The sequence below is a fragment of the Scylla paramamosain genome, chromosome 23 (assembly GCF_035594125.1).
Source record: "Scylla paramamosain isolate STU-SP2022 chromosome 23, ASM3559412v1, whole genome shotgun sequence".
NCBI lineage: Eukaryota > Metazoa > Arthropoda > Malacostraca > Decapoda > Portunidae > Scylla > Scylla paramamosain.
This window is the reverse complement of record NC_087173.1, coordinates 8,583,189-8,597,562: the sequence shown is the minus strand read 5'-3', so window position 1 is coordinate 8,597,562 and position 14,374 is coordinate 8,583,189. Positions and strand designations below refer to the sequence as shown.

Below are 14,374 nucleotides of genomic sequence, written 5' to 3'. Positions count from 1 at the left end.
GAAAAATAGTCGTGGTAAGAGAAAGAAACGTTTTTGAATACGGGGTAAAGTTAGTACAAGATCAACTAACTGGGAGAATTGGGAAGGTTTTTATTCTGTAGGGAAATAGACAATGAAAAGAATCGTGTTTATTGTGGATGATAATTATAGAGGAGGAAAGTACGTACAAGAAATGTAAAGAGAGTGAGGCAGAGTGAGGAGAGAGAAGGCGTTCATCGAAGCTTCGTTTGTCTCGATAAATCAATCTTATAGCAGTGAAGAAGACAAGAAAAAATAGTATTGTAGCTCATACAGAGTAGGAAAATACATAGAGGCAATGTTGAGATAGTAATCACCACTTTGTGACAAAATGAGGACATGAGGCATTAACTGAAGCTTCATTTCTCCAGGTGTATGAAGCAGTGACACTCTCAGAAGCCTCAGCACACCCCAGTGACGTGCCAACAAACAGGGACGTGCACTTTTGCTCTCCAGACCGACGGAGAACATCAAAGTTTGTGAGTAATTGCCGGGGAAAGTTGAATATTCTATGTATCAACAGAGAGCGGAGCAGAGGAACGCACCACACGGGAACTACTTTTTCAACGAGGCTGGCGGAAGAATACCATGAAGGAGCGTGACGTCAGCGAGGAGATGAGCCCTGATGGGGGTTGTTCCTGATTCTTCCTGGGACGTGGGTGGTGGAGGCAAGTGTGCGGTTGGATTGCGTGTTTTATTTTGTATTTGATGTTATTGTGTTTGTGTGCGAGTGGTTCTTTATCTTTCTTGGGTTGTGGTGGAGGTGAGTGTATCTGTACTGGCGTGTTTTTATTTCGTATTGCAGTGTGTGTGTGTGTGTGTGCGCGCTCGCGTATGTGTGTGTGCGCTCGCGTAAAGTTTAGCGTATGAGGAAGTTAAGGCGTGTTTATTCTACATTTTGAGTGTTTGTTTTTGTTTTTCTCACGTCAAGGTTGGAGTATGAGGGAGAGTGAAAAGTTTGCTGTGTACTGAGAGGCTGTGCTTCTTGTGGGAGAGGAACCAAGGGAGCTGCCTGAGATGCGTGAAAAATCTCCAGATGGTTTTTTGTCAAGATTTACCGTTTTTCGTATATTCCAGGAGTTTCCCTTTATGTTATGGGATGTGCTGGTGGTGGTGGAGGTGCGGGACTGCCCAAGCGTGGATGAGGAGTCTTGGTGAATGGCTACTACAGGACTGGTGAGAAGTGTGGGTTATATTACGTGCACTGGTTTGTTTCTACCTATGCTTATTGTGCTGATTGTATATTTTGTTATGGTCTTGTTCATGTTTGTGGTGCCCTTTAACAACTTCTGAATTTTCATAATCTTTTAACGTATATCTGTTGAAAGCCTCGGTTGTCTCTGCTAGTATGGCGTTAGAAGAGCTTGGCTAACTAGTGACTTGCCCCTCCAGCGTATTACAACCACTAGGTTACTTCAAACAGTTCTCGTTATCCCCTCCAACGTGGTTTGATTTAACTGCACGTTACCCCCTTTTAGTGCAGATTGATTTATAACATCCTATAGTACATTATTGTTTTTGAGTTAAGGTTTTTAGTACATTTCAACTGTACTTACACGGTAGCTACTCTTATATATCGATCACTACTCGTTCCATAATTGGTCTCTTTGGTACCTTATCTATATATTCTTGTGCAGAGATCTTCACTTCGATAACTACTAGTTTTGAAAGTCATGTTAGTTTATCTCTTATTCCTATTTATACTCATTCGCAGAAACATTCCTGTATACTCCTATGGTAACACACTTGTTATACACCACATCTTTATCAACTACAGGTTAGCCCATCTAGGTAACAGGATGGGAGTCTGAGATAGGAACAAAATTGAGGCAGGTTGTTTGACGTGGGTGGAAAGGAAGGGCGTAAGGAAGTGGCTGGCTGACTGACAGTGAAGGAGGCATGGAGTGATGGGAGCAGGACAGCCAAATAACCTTAGTCTTCGTCCCTCCATCTCTGTCACGCCCTTCGTCTCTCTAGCTCACCCCTCCTCCTCCCCCATCCCCTGGTCGCGCCATCTGGTGGGTACAGCGTCGGGAAGAGTTCGTTCCGCGTCCCGCCCGCCGCTCGCTGACGCATAACTTTGGGTGTTTTTTTCAGTGCGTTAAGCGAAGCGTTCCGTGTTTTAGTCCTCGTCTCCGCTCAGCCTGGCACGAGATGCGGCGAGGTCTTCCGCGACGTGAACCCGGCTATCCATGACACACACACACCACACACACACACACACACACACACACACACACACACACACAGTTTATGTAGTATCGTAACCTTGTGTTTTGTACGTTATGTCCTTTCCTTATCTTTTCCTTGTTTCTCCAGTTTATTTTGCTCTTTATGGCTCTTCTACCTCTTCCTCCTTCCTTCTCTCCATCCTTCCATCTTCTCTGCACCCGTTTCCTTTCTTATTCTCTCCCTCATCTCCATCCTTCCTGCTCCCCACTCATCCCTCTCATCCCTCCATCCTTCCTTATCCACATTTCCGTATCCACCCTCCCTTAACCTTCCCATCTCCCTACTTGCTCATATGCCTTTCCATTCCCTTCCTACTCCCCAAGTAATCACAAATATAATGCTCTCACAAACCTCACCCTAACCTAACCTCCTAACCTGCCCTCTAAGAATTATTACCCTAACCCCACATAACAACCTCCTTCAATCTCACCAACGCTTCCTCGCACAATTACAGTCGTCTCCGGAATCTCGCCGCTGCCTCGCGTTCAATTACTCACCAAACTTTTACCTGCGTGATGCCGACTTAAGGAAAATCTTAGTCCTCCTCGTATCTTGTCCTTGTGTTTTGTCATTTATTTTTCAGACCCAAACAGTAATGATGTAATGGTTTGTCCTGTTTTAGTGTTTGCATAGCCGTGGGTGTTTTAGGTACGCGAGATGGATCGATGGATGGAGAGGAAGGAAGATTAGGCTCTGCTTCGAACTCGTGACACTAGGTGGAGCTATAAAGCCTTGGATGATTCATAGGTTCTGTATTGTTTTCTTGGTATCTGAAGCAATGAAGTACTTATTTTGTGAGCCTGACGCATTGGAAGTTTAATTTGTAATAACTGTTGTGTTCATTTTCTAATCCATGGAGCTCCAAAGATTTAAGATACTGTAACGAGCGATTTTTAAAGCAATGAAGCTTTTAGTTAGCGCGCGACTCGTTAGTGCTTTCATAGCTTCATTTTATGAGTCCCATGATATTAATTTTCCCAGATGAGTAGTCACGAGGTATTAGTTCGTTCGTAACTTGTTTTCTTGGTTTAATGTTCATTTTCCAAGCTGTGAAGTCCCAAAAGATTCAGGATTCAGTGGAGTTTCATTGACGTTTGCAGTACTAAGGCAATTCTAGTAATGAAAAATACTAATAGCGTTCGTTTTGTCTAATTTCATCCATATTCTCTAATACTTTTCCTTATCCATTCAAAAGTACAGATTGATATTATGCATACTGTATAGCTTGTAGTGAATATCCTTTCTCTTATTTTCCTTATTCTCACATTTTCACTCCGTATTCACTTCCATTCTTACCTTCCATGTATTTTCACTTTTTCATTCAGATTTCTGTCCCTTGAGATCCGTTTAAGTCCCTACAGATTTCCCTCAAGTCAATGCAGTGTTCCCTTCATTCACGCCTTTTTCTCTTGGCTTCCTCACCTCAACACCTGTGCGCCTCTCTCTCTCTCTCTCTCTCTCTCTCTCTCTCTCTCTCTCTCTCTCTCTCTCTCTCTCTCTCTCTCTCTCTCTCTCTCTCTGTTTTACCTCTTATTTTTTTTTCCACGCCGCGTACTTCCCTCAGGTACGCTAATTCTGCTGCTCCGTGTGCCATCCTCTGCCACGCGCCCTAGTCCTTGTGGGTTAGGGTCTTGTTTTCCCTGACAAGACAACACTGATGCTCCTCGTCTTCGTTACTCTTCCAAACTCTCCCAACTCTCCCTGACTCTCAACCATCACCGTTTATTCCCGTGTTTTTCTCTTTCCTGATTGCGTTTTCCATGTTCTTTGGTAGCTTCTTGTTCCTCGCTGATTAGGCGTCTTGCTCTTTACTTCACCAGATACACCTCGTCTGCTTGTTTTCTGTGTAATGCATGACGCTTTTCTGCTGGTCGTGTTTTCGTATTTAAAATTGTGTATTCATATCCAGAGACTCTTTTTCGCCTCATTCACCATGTATTCATCGTCTGCATTCCGTTTTCTTTATTTGTAACATCGGTACCTATTTTTTTCTCGGTGTTTCGCAGGTTAAAAATCTTTCCTTACCAGACACTTTTTCTCTTCTTTCTTCGCAGGTCGTCCATTCGGCTCTCATTGTCTGTGGTTTTAAGATTTTTTTTTTTTTCCTTCCTGTGCTGTCTAAACACTTCTCCCTCTTCACTACATTGATACAGCTCACTACATTACTCTTGCTCACTACCCTTGCTCACAACATGCTATTTAACTATTCGTCTCTTCCTTCCTCCGTTTCATTCAGGATATAGTTGACTCTTCCTTCATTTTCCTTCACTTCATCCAGGTTATCGGTGTTCAGCTTCCCCTTCCATCCTGGCAAAATGCATCTTTACTTCACCCCCCATGATAAACCTCCTTTCCATTACATTAAACTTCCTTACTCTTTCTAATTTGTATGTTTTTTTTTTTCTCCAGTCTGACAAGGCTTTCCTTCCCTTGCACAACCACACCTTGTCTGCATTACATTAACTTCCCTTACTCTGACATCTTCCACTGTTTCCTCATTCATTCCTTCCCCTTGTTACAATTCACGCTAAATCTTTCTTCTCCAACCTGACAAGATTTTCCTTCCCACTCATGACACTGATGCCCCTTGTCTGTATTACATTAACCTCCCTTGCTCTTTCTAACTAACGTCCTCCACTGTTTTCCTCTCATTCCTCCGACACGTGTTGCATTTTACAGTTGGTCTGCTTTGCTTTTCCAACCTGAAAAAATACACCTTTTCCTCCACCGCCATGATAATCTTTATTAAACTTCTTTACACTTTCTAAACTCTTCCACTGTTTCGTGTTTTCATTCGTGTTTCAGTAGTGCTCTTTTTTTTTACTCTGACAGGACACGCCTTTCCTCTCATGATAAACTTGAACTTTCTTGCTTTTCTTTTTAACCTCGTATAGTGTTTTCCTCCTCCTACAGTGTTTTCCTCTTTCATTCCTCTAGCAAGTGTTTCATTTCACGCTTACAATAATTTCCAATGTGACAAGACACTTCTTATGTGATACATCTTATTAAATTTCATTACTTTCTCTAACATCCTACACTGCTTTCCTCCTTTCATTCATGTTGCATTTCACTTTTTTTTTTCTAATGAAACGCCCCTTCCCTCATGACACTGATCCACCTTGTCTGTACTACACCTTCCTCACTCACTCCTAAACCCTTGCAATTGTTTCTCCATTTCATTCAGTCTTTTCTCTGTTCAAGTCCCTTTTTTATAACTTTCTGACGAGGCCCTCCCCTCTTCCCTTCCCTTCGCTGCAAGATACACTCGTTTGAATTAGTCCCCCTCTCTTGCTTTTGCTAACCCCATTCTTCTGTCTCCTTTTCGCTCAGTGTGTAGTGGTAAAATTATCTGGTTTCCCTTATGCTAACTTCACACGCCGACTCGTTTCAATTTCCCGCATTCTTTGGTTTTCTATTTTTTTTTTTTTTTTTTTCCCCGTTTCGGTACATTCTCCATAACACTCCTTCACTCAGTCACACGCCCTTACTCGTATTAATCTCCGTGTTTATTTATTTTTTTTAGTAAAGCTGTTCCCGTGTTCCCTTCTCCCGTTCAGGATAATACTCACCTTCATTACTCTCCCTCACTCGCTCTTTTAATGTTAACTTTACACGCATTTTTTTTTTTTATTTCCCAGTATGAGTTTCTTTAGTAAAGCTGCATTTGTGTTCCCCTCCACCGTTCTCCCCTTCAGGATAACACTCGCCTTCATTACACTCCCTCACTCTCACTCGCTTTCTCCAACCTCTCCCACTACTCCTCTGTTTACATCAAAGTTTTGGTCAAGTCTTTCTCCTCTCCTCTCCTCCTCTCTCTCAACTTTGCAGCGGCTTGCATTATCCTACAAGGCACTGCACTCCGCGCCCCTAACTTGTGTGTCTTGCGGCGCGGTCACCTCGCTCACTCTGGCTGGGGTGTCACCTTGCCTTTATACCTCCTCAATTTGATGATACAGCAGAGTTTCATTTCGTTATTCTTACAGGCAGGTTTTTTTTTTTTTTTTTTTTTTTAGGTAGGTTTTGTTTTGACGAGATTTCTTACAAGTAGATTTGTTTCATATTTTTACATGTACGTTTTATTTTAGTTTTTTATAAGTGTTCGTTTTTTTTGACGCTTTTTTTTTTTTTCTTTTAGGTGCGTAATGTAGTGTAATGTAAGTGTCCAATTTATTATATTACAGATAGGTGTAATGATTCAATTTATTATATTACAGGTATGTGTAATGATTCTGAGTGTAATGTAAATGTTTGATCTTTAGTTTTCAAGGTGTAATTTGATTTATTTTTGTGTAATGCAAATATTACATCTTTTTGGAATTCCTTGCCATCAGGTCAGGTATCCGCATCCGGTGTCTTTCTCTACATGCTGCGTGTGTGATTACAGGCACGTGTAATCGGAGTTTCTTTCCTGCTATCTGCAAATAGCTCCGTCCCTCCTTACTCGTGTAAAATGGTAAAATTTTAAAGCAAATACTGAGGATTGCAAACGATGTGAGGCGAAGGTTAAGTAAATACTGAGTCCGCTTAGAGCCACTCTTGCTTTATTAACTCTTCAGATTTGTTATTCATTCTTAGAAAGTTTATTCATTTCTAGAAGTCACTAGAGAGATTTTCTTGCGTAACAATTCACGCGTCTTTCTTTGTTCACACAACATACACTCACTCGTTCGCAATACTCACTGAAGACACCTGAGAGGTTACTTAATCTTACACTCGATATTTTTATTCATTCAACACTTACTTTTTAATTCTCCAACATATTCTTATTCCAAAACATTTACTCTAAACATAACATTCACATTTAATTTAATGCGCTTTCAAACATTTCACCAAACATTGACTCAAAATTCTATATCCTATTTACTTTAACCCTTTCACTGCTCATTAATCTTTTCTATAATTTTGTACAATCTTTAAGACCTATTTTCTTACTGCAGTCTCTTAAAATACGTACTTCTATAGCTTAACAAAGATGAAATTCTTAATTACGTTCAATTATTCTGTGTCCATCCAAACAATTTTATTAGTGGCCTTGCTGTTTATTAATAGATGACCACAGCAGAAAATGGATTAAAATTCGCTCTTAAAAAATAAATGAAAGAAACATTGACAGCACAGTCTCTCATATCACGCGTAAGCTTACATACTTTTATTTAAGCTTCAGGTTCCCTCTAGACACTCGCTTCTCAGATCTCGTAGTATCAAACCTTACCTGAAGAGAATGTATAAACTCGAACGAAGGAAAAGGCGAGTAACCGATACCTTAAGCATGAAAGTGATTATTAAAGCGAACATACTCCGGTACAAGATAGAATTATGTGTAGTTTCTTGTGTAACTTGATAATCAGCTGAGGCACAAAGCTCCCCTTCCGTCCGGGTATTAATCTTTTCCCGGCAAACCCCAAGCAAGTACGCGTGTTCCTGGAATCCGCGGAGTGAGCCTGAATACTTTGCCTTCTGAATTCTGACATTTCTCTTGATGTCTTGCCCTACAGATGTTTTTACTCCAGTCTATTTGGGTTTTCTTCTCCTTCCACTTCGTAGGTCTCTTGTACCGCTTTCTCTTCTTTGGCAATCTTGCTCACTCTTTGACAGTCTTGCTTCTTTGAAAATATACCATACTCCATAGAAATCTTGAAATTCCCTTTGGAAATCTGGTTTTTCTCTAGTGATCTTGGCGTTACTCTAGAAAACTCTGCCTACAATCTTCCTACTATACCACAAAGTTCGCAAGCTTCGAACTTCATATAATGTTACACGTCAGTCTTAGGCATCCCAGCAAATCCTTTAGGTACGATACTTCCAATACATCCCACAGCACAGTGTACGAGTGATGGTACGATCGCCCTTTAAAAAATGTACTGATTAGCTCGGGAACACTCCAATTTAAATGCGCTTCCGAGAGTAAATCCCCGTGGAACGAAATTTAAGTATTACATACGCTTTACAGTTACCAGAAGCAGAGATGGAGGCTTGATACTCACTAACACTACCAACACCTGTATACTTTACACCTAAGTCTCTGTCCATGTACCTGTTTTTGTCCATCTATATACACTTATGTATCATCTGTGTACACTTTTGTCCATACGTTACCTGTTTGTTTATCTTTACACCTAAGTTTGTCTGTCTGTCTGTCTGTCATGTGTACCTGTTTGTCTCTATACTTGTTCTGTCATCTCCGACTTCTCCATTATCTTCACCTCCTCGTCCGTTTGTCTGTCTATACGTGTTCTCTCATTTCCATCTCCACCTCTATCTATACATGCCCTCTTAAGAGACCTCCATTTCCTCCACCTGCTTATCTGCCAATCACCACCACCACCACCGTACATTTCAAACCTGTACACCCGAGCACCGTCACGCCAGGTGCATGTTTGTTACCTTTAATGCTGGCAGTCACAAAGGCCGCACTGCACACGCTACTCCCCCCCTCCCCGCTACTACACGTTACTTTCCGCCGCTAGAGTATATAGTTTAGTGTGTGAGGTGATATCTTTCTCCTCCTTCCTTCCTCCCTTGTATTAATTCCTTGTTTTATTTTACCTTCTTTCTCGACTTGTTTTCTTGCCTCCTTGTACTTCCTTACTTTTATTCTACCTTATTTTTGTTCTTTGTCTTTCTAACTCTTCTCTCCTCTTCCTCCCTCCCTTTAAATTAGTCTCTCTCTCTCTCTCTCTCTCTCTCTCTCTCTCTCTCTCTCTCTCTCTCATTGCTTTTCCCTCCATTCTTAACCTCCCTTACCCTCTCTATTCCCTCCCTTTACCCCTTCCGAAGTATATAGCTTACCCCTCCCTGTTTCTCCCTCCCTCTCTGGTTCCTTCCGCACCGCTTGCCAAGTCTGCGTCACCTTTCCCTGCCGGCACATATAATAGGAAGAAACTGTTGCACGCGCGGCCTCATTAATGCGACCCAGCCAGACCCAGCCACCTAAATGTAGAGTAAGTTTAGCGTATTTGAGGACGAAGCAACGGAGCGAGACTGCCTCACTACTGCCTTGGCATTTCCCACTGCTTCCCTACTCCCTTCTGCCCCTCCCTACTTCCTCCCTTCTGCCACTCCTCTGCCTCCTTTGCTCCCTTCCGCCCCTCTGTACTCGCCGACCTCGCCTGCGCCAGACGAGGCTATGGGAGCAGTAACGGGCGGCGCCAGCGAGTGGATTGGTTGCTAATGGGTCGAGTGAGGCGATGGGGAGGACTGGGAAGGGACGTGACGGTCGACGAGGCACTCTTATCTATCAGTCCTATTCTGAAACACTTCCGCGTAGCACTTCCACCACTTTCTAAAAGCTCAGGTTGAAGTGACACGTGTCTAGTGATGATGGAATAACATGATTTCTGCATATTAAGAGGAGGTCTCGAGAGCCTGGCTAATCATCTGTGAACTTGGAAAGTGGTCGTGATGAGTGAAACGTTTACGGGAATAAAACTTCTCCTCTTCCTTCCCCCACTTAAGTCACCAGCGTTCAGTTCTTGACAGCTGGCGTTTGTAGTATTTCTTGCTTCGCTGCGCCTCTTAAGTGTAGTTATTCTGGTTCCCCGTTTAGAAATTTCTCTCTCTCTCTCTCTCTCTCTCTCTCTCTCTCTCTCTCTCTCTCTCTCTCTCTCTCTGTGGAATCGGGGACGCGAATCTCTATTGCATGAGATTCGAAGCAGTGCAGCGGTGTCCAAATCCTGTATGTTCGCCGTTTTACTAATCGATGACGCGCGCGTCTCTTGTTCGTCTGTCGCGTTGTGCCGGTCTATTCTCGCTACGTGCCTGATTCTCTTGTTTCCTTTCTCCTTGTTTATTTATCCTTTATCTCATTTCCTCATTGCTTTACTGGTTTCTCAGCTATCAGTGTTTGTTGTTTGGCAGTTCGCTTTATTTCCAAATTAACGTCCTTTTATAATCTATTTTTATTCTTCCGTTTCTTCACTCAATCTCTTCCTTCCTTTCTTGTATCCATCCTCTCCACTCTTTATTAAACCTCTTCCTTAGAAAAGAGAAGGAATTCCAAGTCACGGGGACGGGCCACCAGTGTACTGGGACGCAGCGCCATCTATTTAATGTAAACTGAGAATACGCAGAATATTCAAGCTCGCTGCGCTGTGAAGCCTCGGGGAATTGAATGAATATAATCAGTGGTTATGTATGTGAGAGGAGGAGGATTTAGAGGATTGGGATTTCTACAGGTGTGGATCTCTTAAAGAGCAGAGGAGCAGAAGAGATGGAGGGCCGAGCGAGAGATGATGAGGCGGAGAGAGCTACGTTGGCGAAGAATGTAGAAGAGATATAGATGGTGAGCCGCGCAGAATAGGTAAGCAGAAGAGGTGAAGAGAGATGAACGCCAGGAAGAGGTGAGAGGTGAAGAGAGCCACGCAGAGCAGAAGAGATGTCCTGTCGCAGTAAAATCTGACGCCCCGCAGGATGGTGACGAGGCTGCTGGGTGATGGGCTGGATCGGACTGAATATTACAAAGGGAGTCTACTGCCGCTGCATTCTTCCCTCCCTGAAGCAGGCAAGGCTGGTGGAACGCTATTACAGTACAGCTGGTGGTGCGTCGTCATATAATTTTTTTCAGAGTCAAAGGAGTAAAACACATTAACAGACTCGTTGGCCCACAGTTTTTTTTTTTTTTTCAAGTTACACCACATTTCATCTGAAGTTTGTTTACATCTATTTTCTCTTGTTTACATCCGCATTTTCTGGATGTATTTCTAAGCTGAAGTTGTACTCGTGTAAACCAGTAACTTCTGCCAGTGACTTGCATAGACGCGCACAAAAATAATTCACTAGTAAAATGACTAACAAATTTATAAGATGAAATAAGCACGGAACATTTACTCATAGGAAAACAAGAAAATAAATTTGGTTATAGTAACACTTAAAAACTTTTTACTCTTTACAGGAGAGCAACGGCCTGAAGAAGAAAGAGCAAGAAGACACGCCGAAGAACAAGACACACAACATGAGACAGACTGGAGGGGTGACAGGCGGCAGTCCACGGGGGATCAAGTAACCTCCAAGACTACTAGTACAGAGTTTCCTTGCCAGCTTTGTGTCTCCAATCAGATCACCGCTGCCTCGCCGGCTGGAAGTACATCAGGGAGGAGAGGGACGCTGTGTGTGGATCCCTCGCCTCCTTCATGTATGGACGAAGGTGCTTAAATATTCAGGAAATTTCCATACGTAGCTGGCAGGGAAGTTCTGTACCGTGTCTGGAGGGGACTTTTTCCTTCGCCGGGGAGGGTGAATGAAGTCTGTCTTATCCATATTCACAAAAAAACGCTTTGCTCTCACCATCACTATTTTTCAAGGCCACAGAGATCGAGTGTTTATTTTCTCCAGTTGTGATTAATTAATATAGATTTTGTTAATCTGTCACTAGAATCGTGAAACTACTACTATTTAAAAAAAATACTATTAAAAAAAACTTAAGTTATAAGCCTTTTGAATGTGTAATAAGTAGTTTTAAGCCAGAAAGTAGTGGTGGTGCGGCGCAGTGTTTCAGAATATTGGTCTAGGTGTCATCGTTGTTTCCGTCTGTGTTCGTCTCCCTTGAACGAACAACGTGTGTGTCAGTCAGACTCGGTGTCAGCTGGCAGGTGCCGATACACTAGAAGTCCTAGGCTCCCTAACTCATCATTGTTGTGCTGATTTATTTTAATTTTTTTTTCCCCTACTCCATGGACGTGTGCAGTGTTTCTCCGGAGACTCTTTCGAGTATTGTTTTACACGGGCTGTGTAGATAAAGTTTTGTGACTAGTCTTGGAACAAGTTGGTTTAATAAAATTATTAACGTGTATGAAGTCCTCTAGGGGAAAATCTGATCCTAAAAAATCCTCATCTCTAAAACATTAGTCGTGCTGCGTGCCGAGACTCCTGAACACAAGAAACCTCTGACACCCACCCAACAAAAACTCCCGCCGGCGTGAGCGTTATAACACAAACTGCCAACTCGCTCCTCGGGATATAAACTACATGGCAACCAACAACTTGCTTGGATTAGTAGTGTATGAAAACAGAATAACGGATTGAGAGTATATTAATATATATTGGTTATCTCTATTGTGTCCGGTTTTTTACTGAGGTGATGTGCCTGGACAACAAACATGCAGCCACGATTACACGTAAGTACGAATGTTAGTTTCACTGGAATGGTGAAATGAATAGAGAAAAGCCGTATGTGTGTGTGTGTATGTATATGTAAATACACGCACTATATCTATCGGCAGTGAAAAGACAGAGTGCGTTGAAGAAAAGAAATGGAGCAAATGAACGAGCGGATGCGCCTCACCACAAACACGGTGGTGAGCCCGCCCGCCAAACAGTGTGGTCGGTGGTGAGCACCCCTGATTTTTTTTCCAGTTTTGCTTTTTAAATTGAGGATATACCTCTATCAGTCTCTTAATACCATGCAACAAGGTGTTGTGGTGAAGCTTATCCTCTCGCACACTCACTTTCCTTTTTTTTTCACTGCCAAGTTTATTTATATATACGGTGTATTTTTCAATTTTTCTCCATTCTAGTGGGAAACTCTTCTTACTACATGTAATCGTGCCCTGCATATTTTCCAGGCATCACATCACCTCAGTAAAAAAAAAAACATTGTTTAAACCGTCATTCTATGCTTCCAAAAACACATGAACTAACCTTAGTTACTTTTTTTTTTTTTTTTTTTGACCGAGGAGGAGCGAGTTGATTTGCCAGTTTCTGCAATGTGACGCTCACGTCGGCGGGAGTTCTAATCTGAGTGGCGCTGACTATAAATTTGTGTCTTGGAGTTATGACCTGTAATAAGCCTAGCATTCCATTCTTCAGTAACCTGTCCTTCATCTTTAATGTTCTGTGTACAAACCACACTGAAGAATAAATAAATAATCATGAAGGTGTCATCAGCGCCACCATCCCTCACACACAACCTTTGTGGTCAACGAACGCGGTAGCTACTATGAAACGTTTTATTTACTAATTTGAAGTTACGAGACAAGGAAAACAAGGCAAGAACAAACAGCAGCGGACGTTCTCACTACGAGGATGTTTGAGCTGAAATGTAGATCTGAACCATCATAAAAATAAATCTAGCTTCCGTAAATAAAATAAACTTTTTTCACACGAAACCTTATTTTTCCAATCATGGTTTGACGTGAGTTTCCTTGACCACGGCTGAGACGAGGACAGGGAGACGATGTGACGGAAAGGACGCTTAAACTACTGAACCATCGCACACTTTCCTCTGCGCGGCGAAAACTTCTAAAAATACAAGAGAATACGGATTGACTAATTGTGTAGTCTGCACCTTGCACCCCTCTCCCTACACCCCACACCCATAGAGTACAGAATGACAGACTGATTGTAACTTGCTACCTCTCCACATACCCACACACATCGAGAACTCACTGACTGACGTATCCCACACCCTTCTCCCCATACCCACGGAGAACCAAGAGAGACAAAAAGCATCCTGCAAATCAGCCCGTGTGTGAGAATGATGACCGTAAAATGCAAAAGGTTCACTGACTGATCCTACCCACAGCACCAGGATCATAAGCAGGCGGGGATGACAAGGCAGACAGACCTAGGACTAAATTCTAAAACACTTAAGCGTTTTAGACCTTCACTACTTTTCCAAGGCTCTAGTCTATTTGAAGTCGTGGTTGGGTATTTTCATGGTTATAATGACGGATTAACAAGATTTCTACAATATTTACAGGAAAAACACTCTTGAAAATGCAGCAAATCATCTCTGTGGTCTTTGAAAATAGTCGTGGTGAAAGAGCAAAGGGTTTGAATACGAGCCTCCGACAGACCTACACACGGGAACGCGGCTTTTGAGACAGACTCAAATAACCTGTTTTTTTCTTAAATACTCCACATAAAGCACGGCCGATGAGGTAATTAGTGGCGACGGATTCATGGCCGGAGAGTCACTACTGCTCATGTGAATCTTATTGAATCTTCTTATGAACCGGAGATGAAGTTTCCGGCACAGCTGATCAGCCAGAAAGCGACGAGGGGAAGGGAAGAACGAGGACTGACTTGTCGAAACTTGCTCTAAATTCATTCCCCCAACTTACTTGGGGAAAAGTAAGGAAACTACACGTGGCCTAAAAGTTAACAAGGAATAAATTGAGTGCCGAAT

General features: G+C 42.4%; 1 long non-coding RNA gene across 3 annotated transcripts; it reads left to right on the top strand.

Annotated features, from left to right (window-relative positions):
• The first annotated feature begins 440 nt into the window (after positions 1 to 440).
• Positions 441 to 12,037, top strand: LOC135112109 (uncharacterized). Of its 3 annotated transcripts, none has more exons than XR_010274065.1 (4): positions 441 to 686; positions 1,096 to 1,203; positions 10,425 to 10,787; positions 11,141 to 12,037. It is a non-coding gene; the product is annotated as an uncharacterized LOC135112109 (long non-coding RNA). The 3 variants fall into 3 exon arrangements; XR_010274063.1 differs by having other exon boundaries at positions 460 to 686; positions 10,425 to 10,750; XR_010274064.1 differs by lacking the exon at positions 441 to 686 and adding an exon at positions 693 to 781 and having other exon boundaries at positions 10,425 to 10,750.
• Positions 12,038 to 14,374: the final 2,337 nt, after the last annotated feature.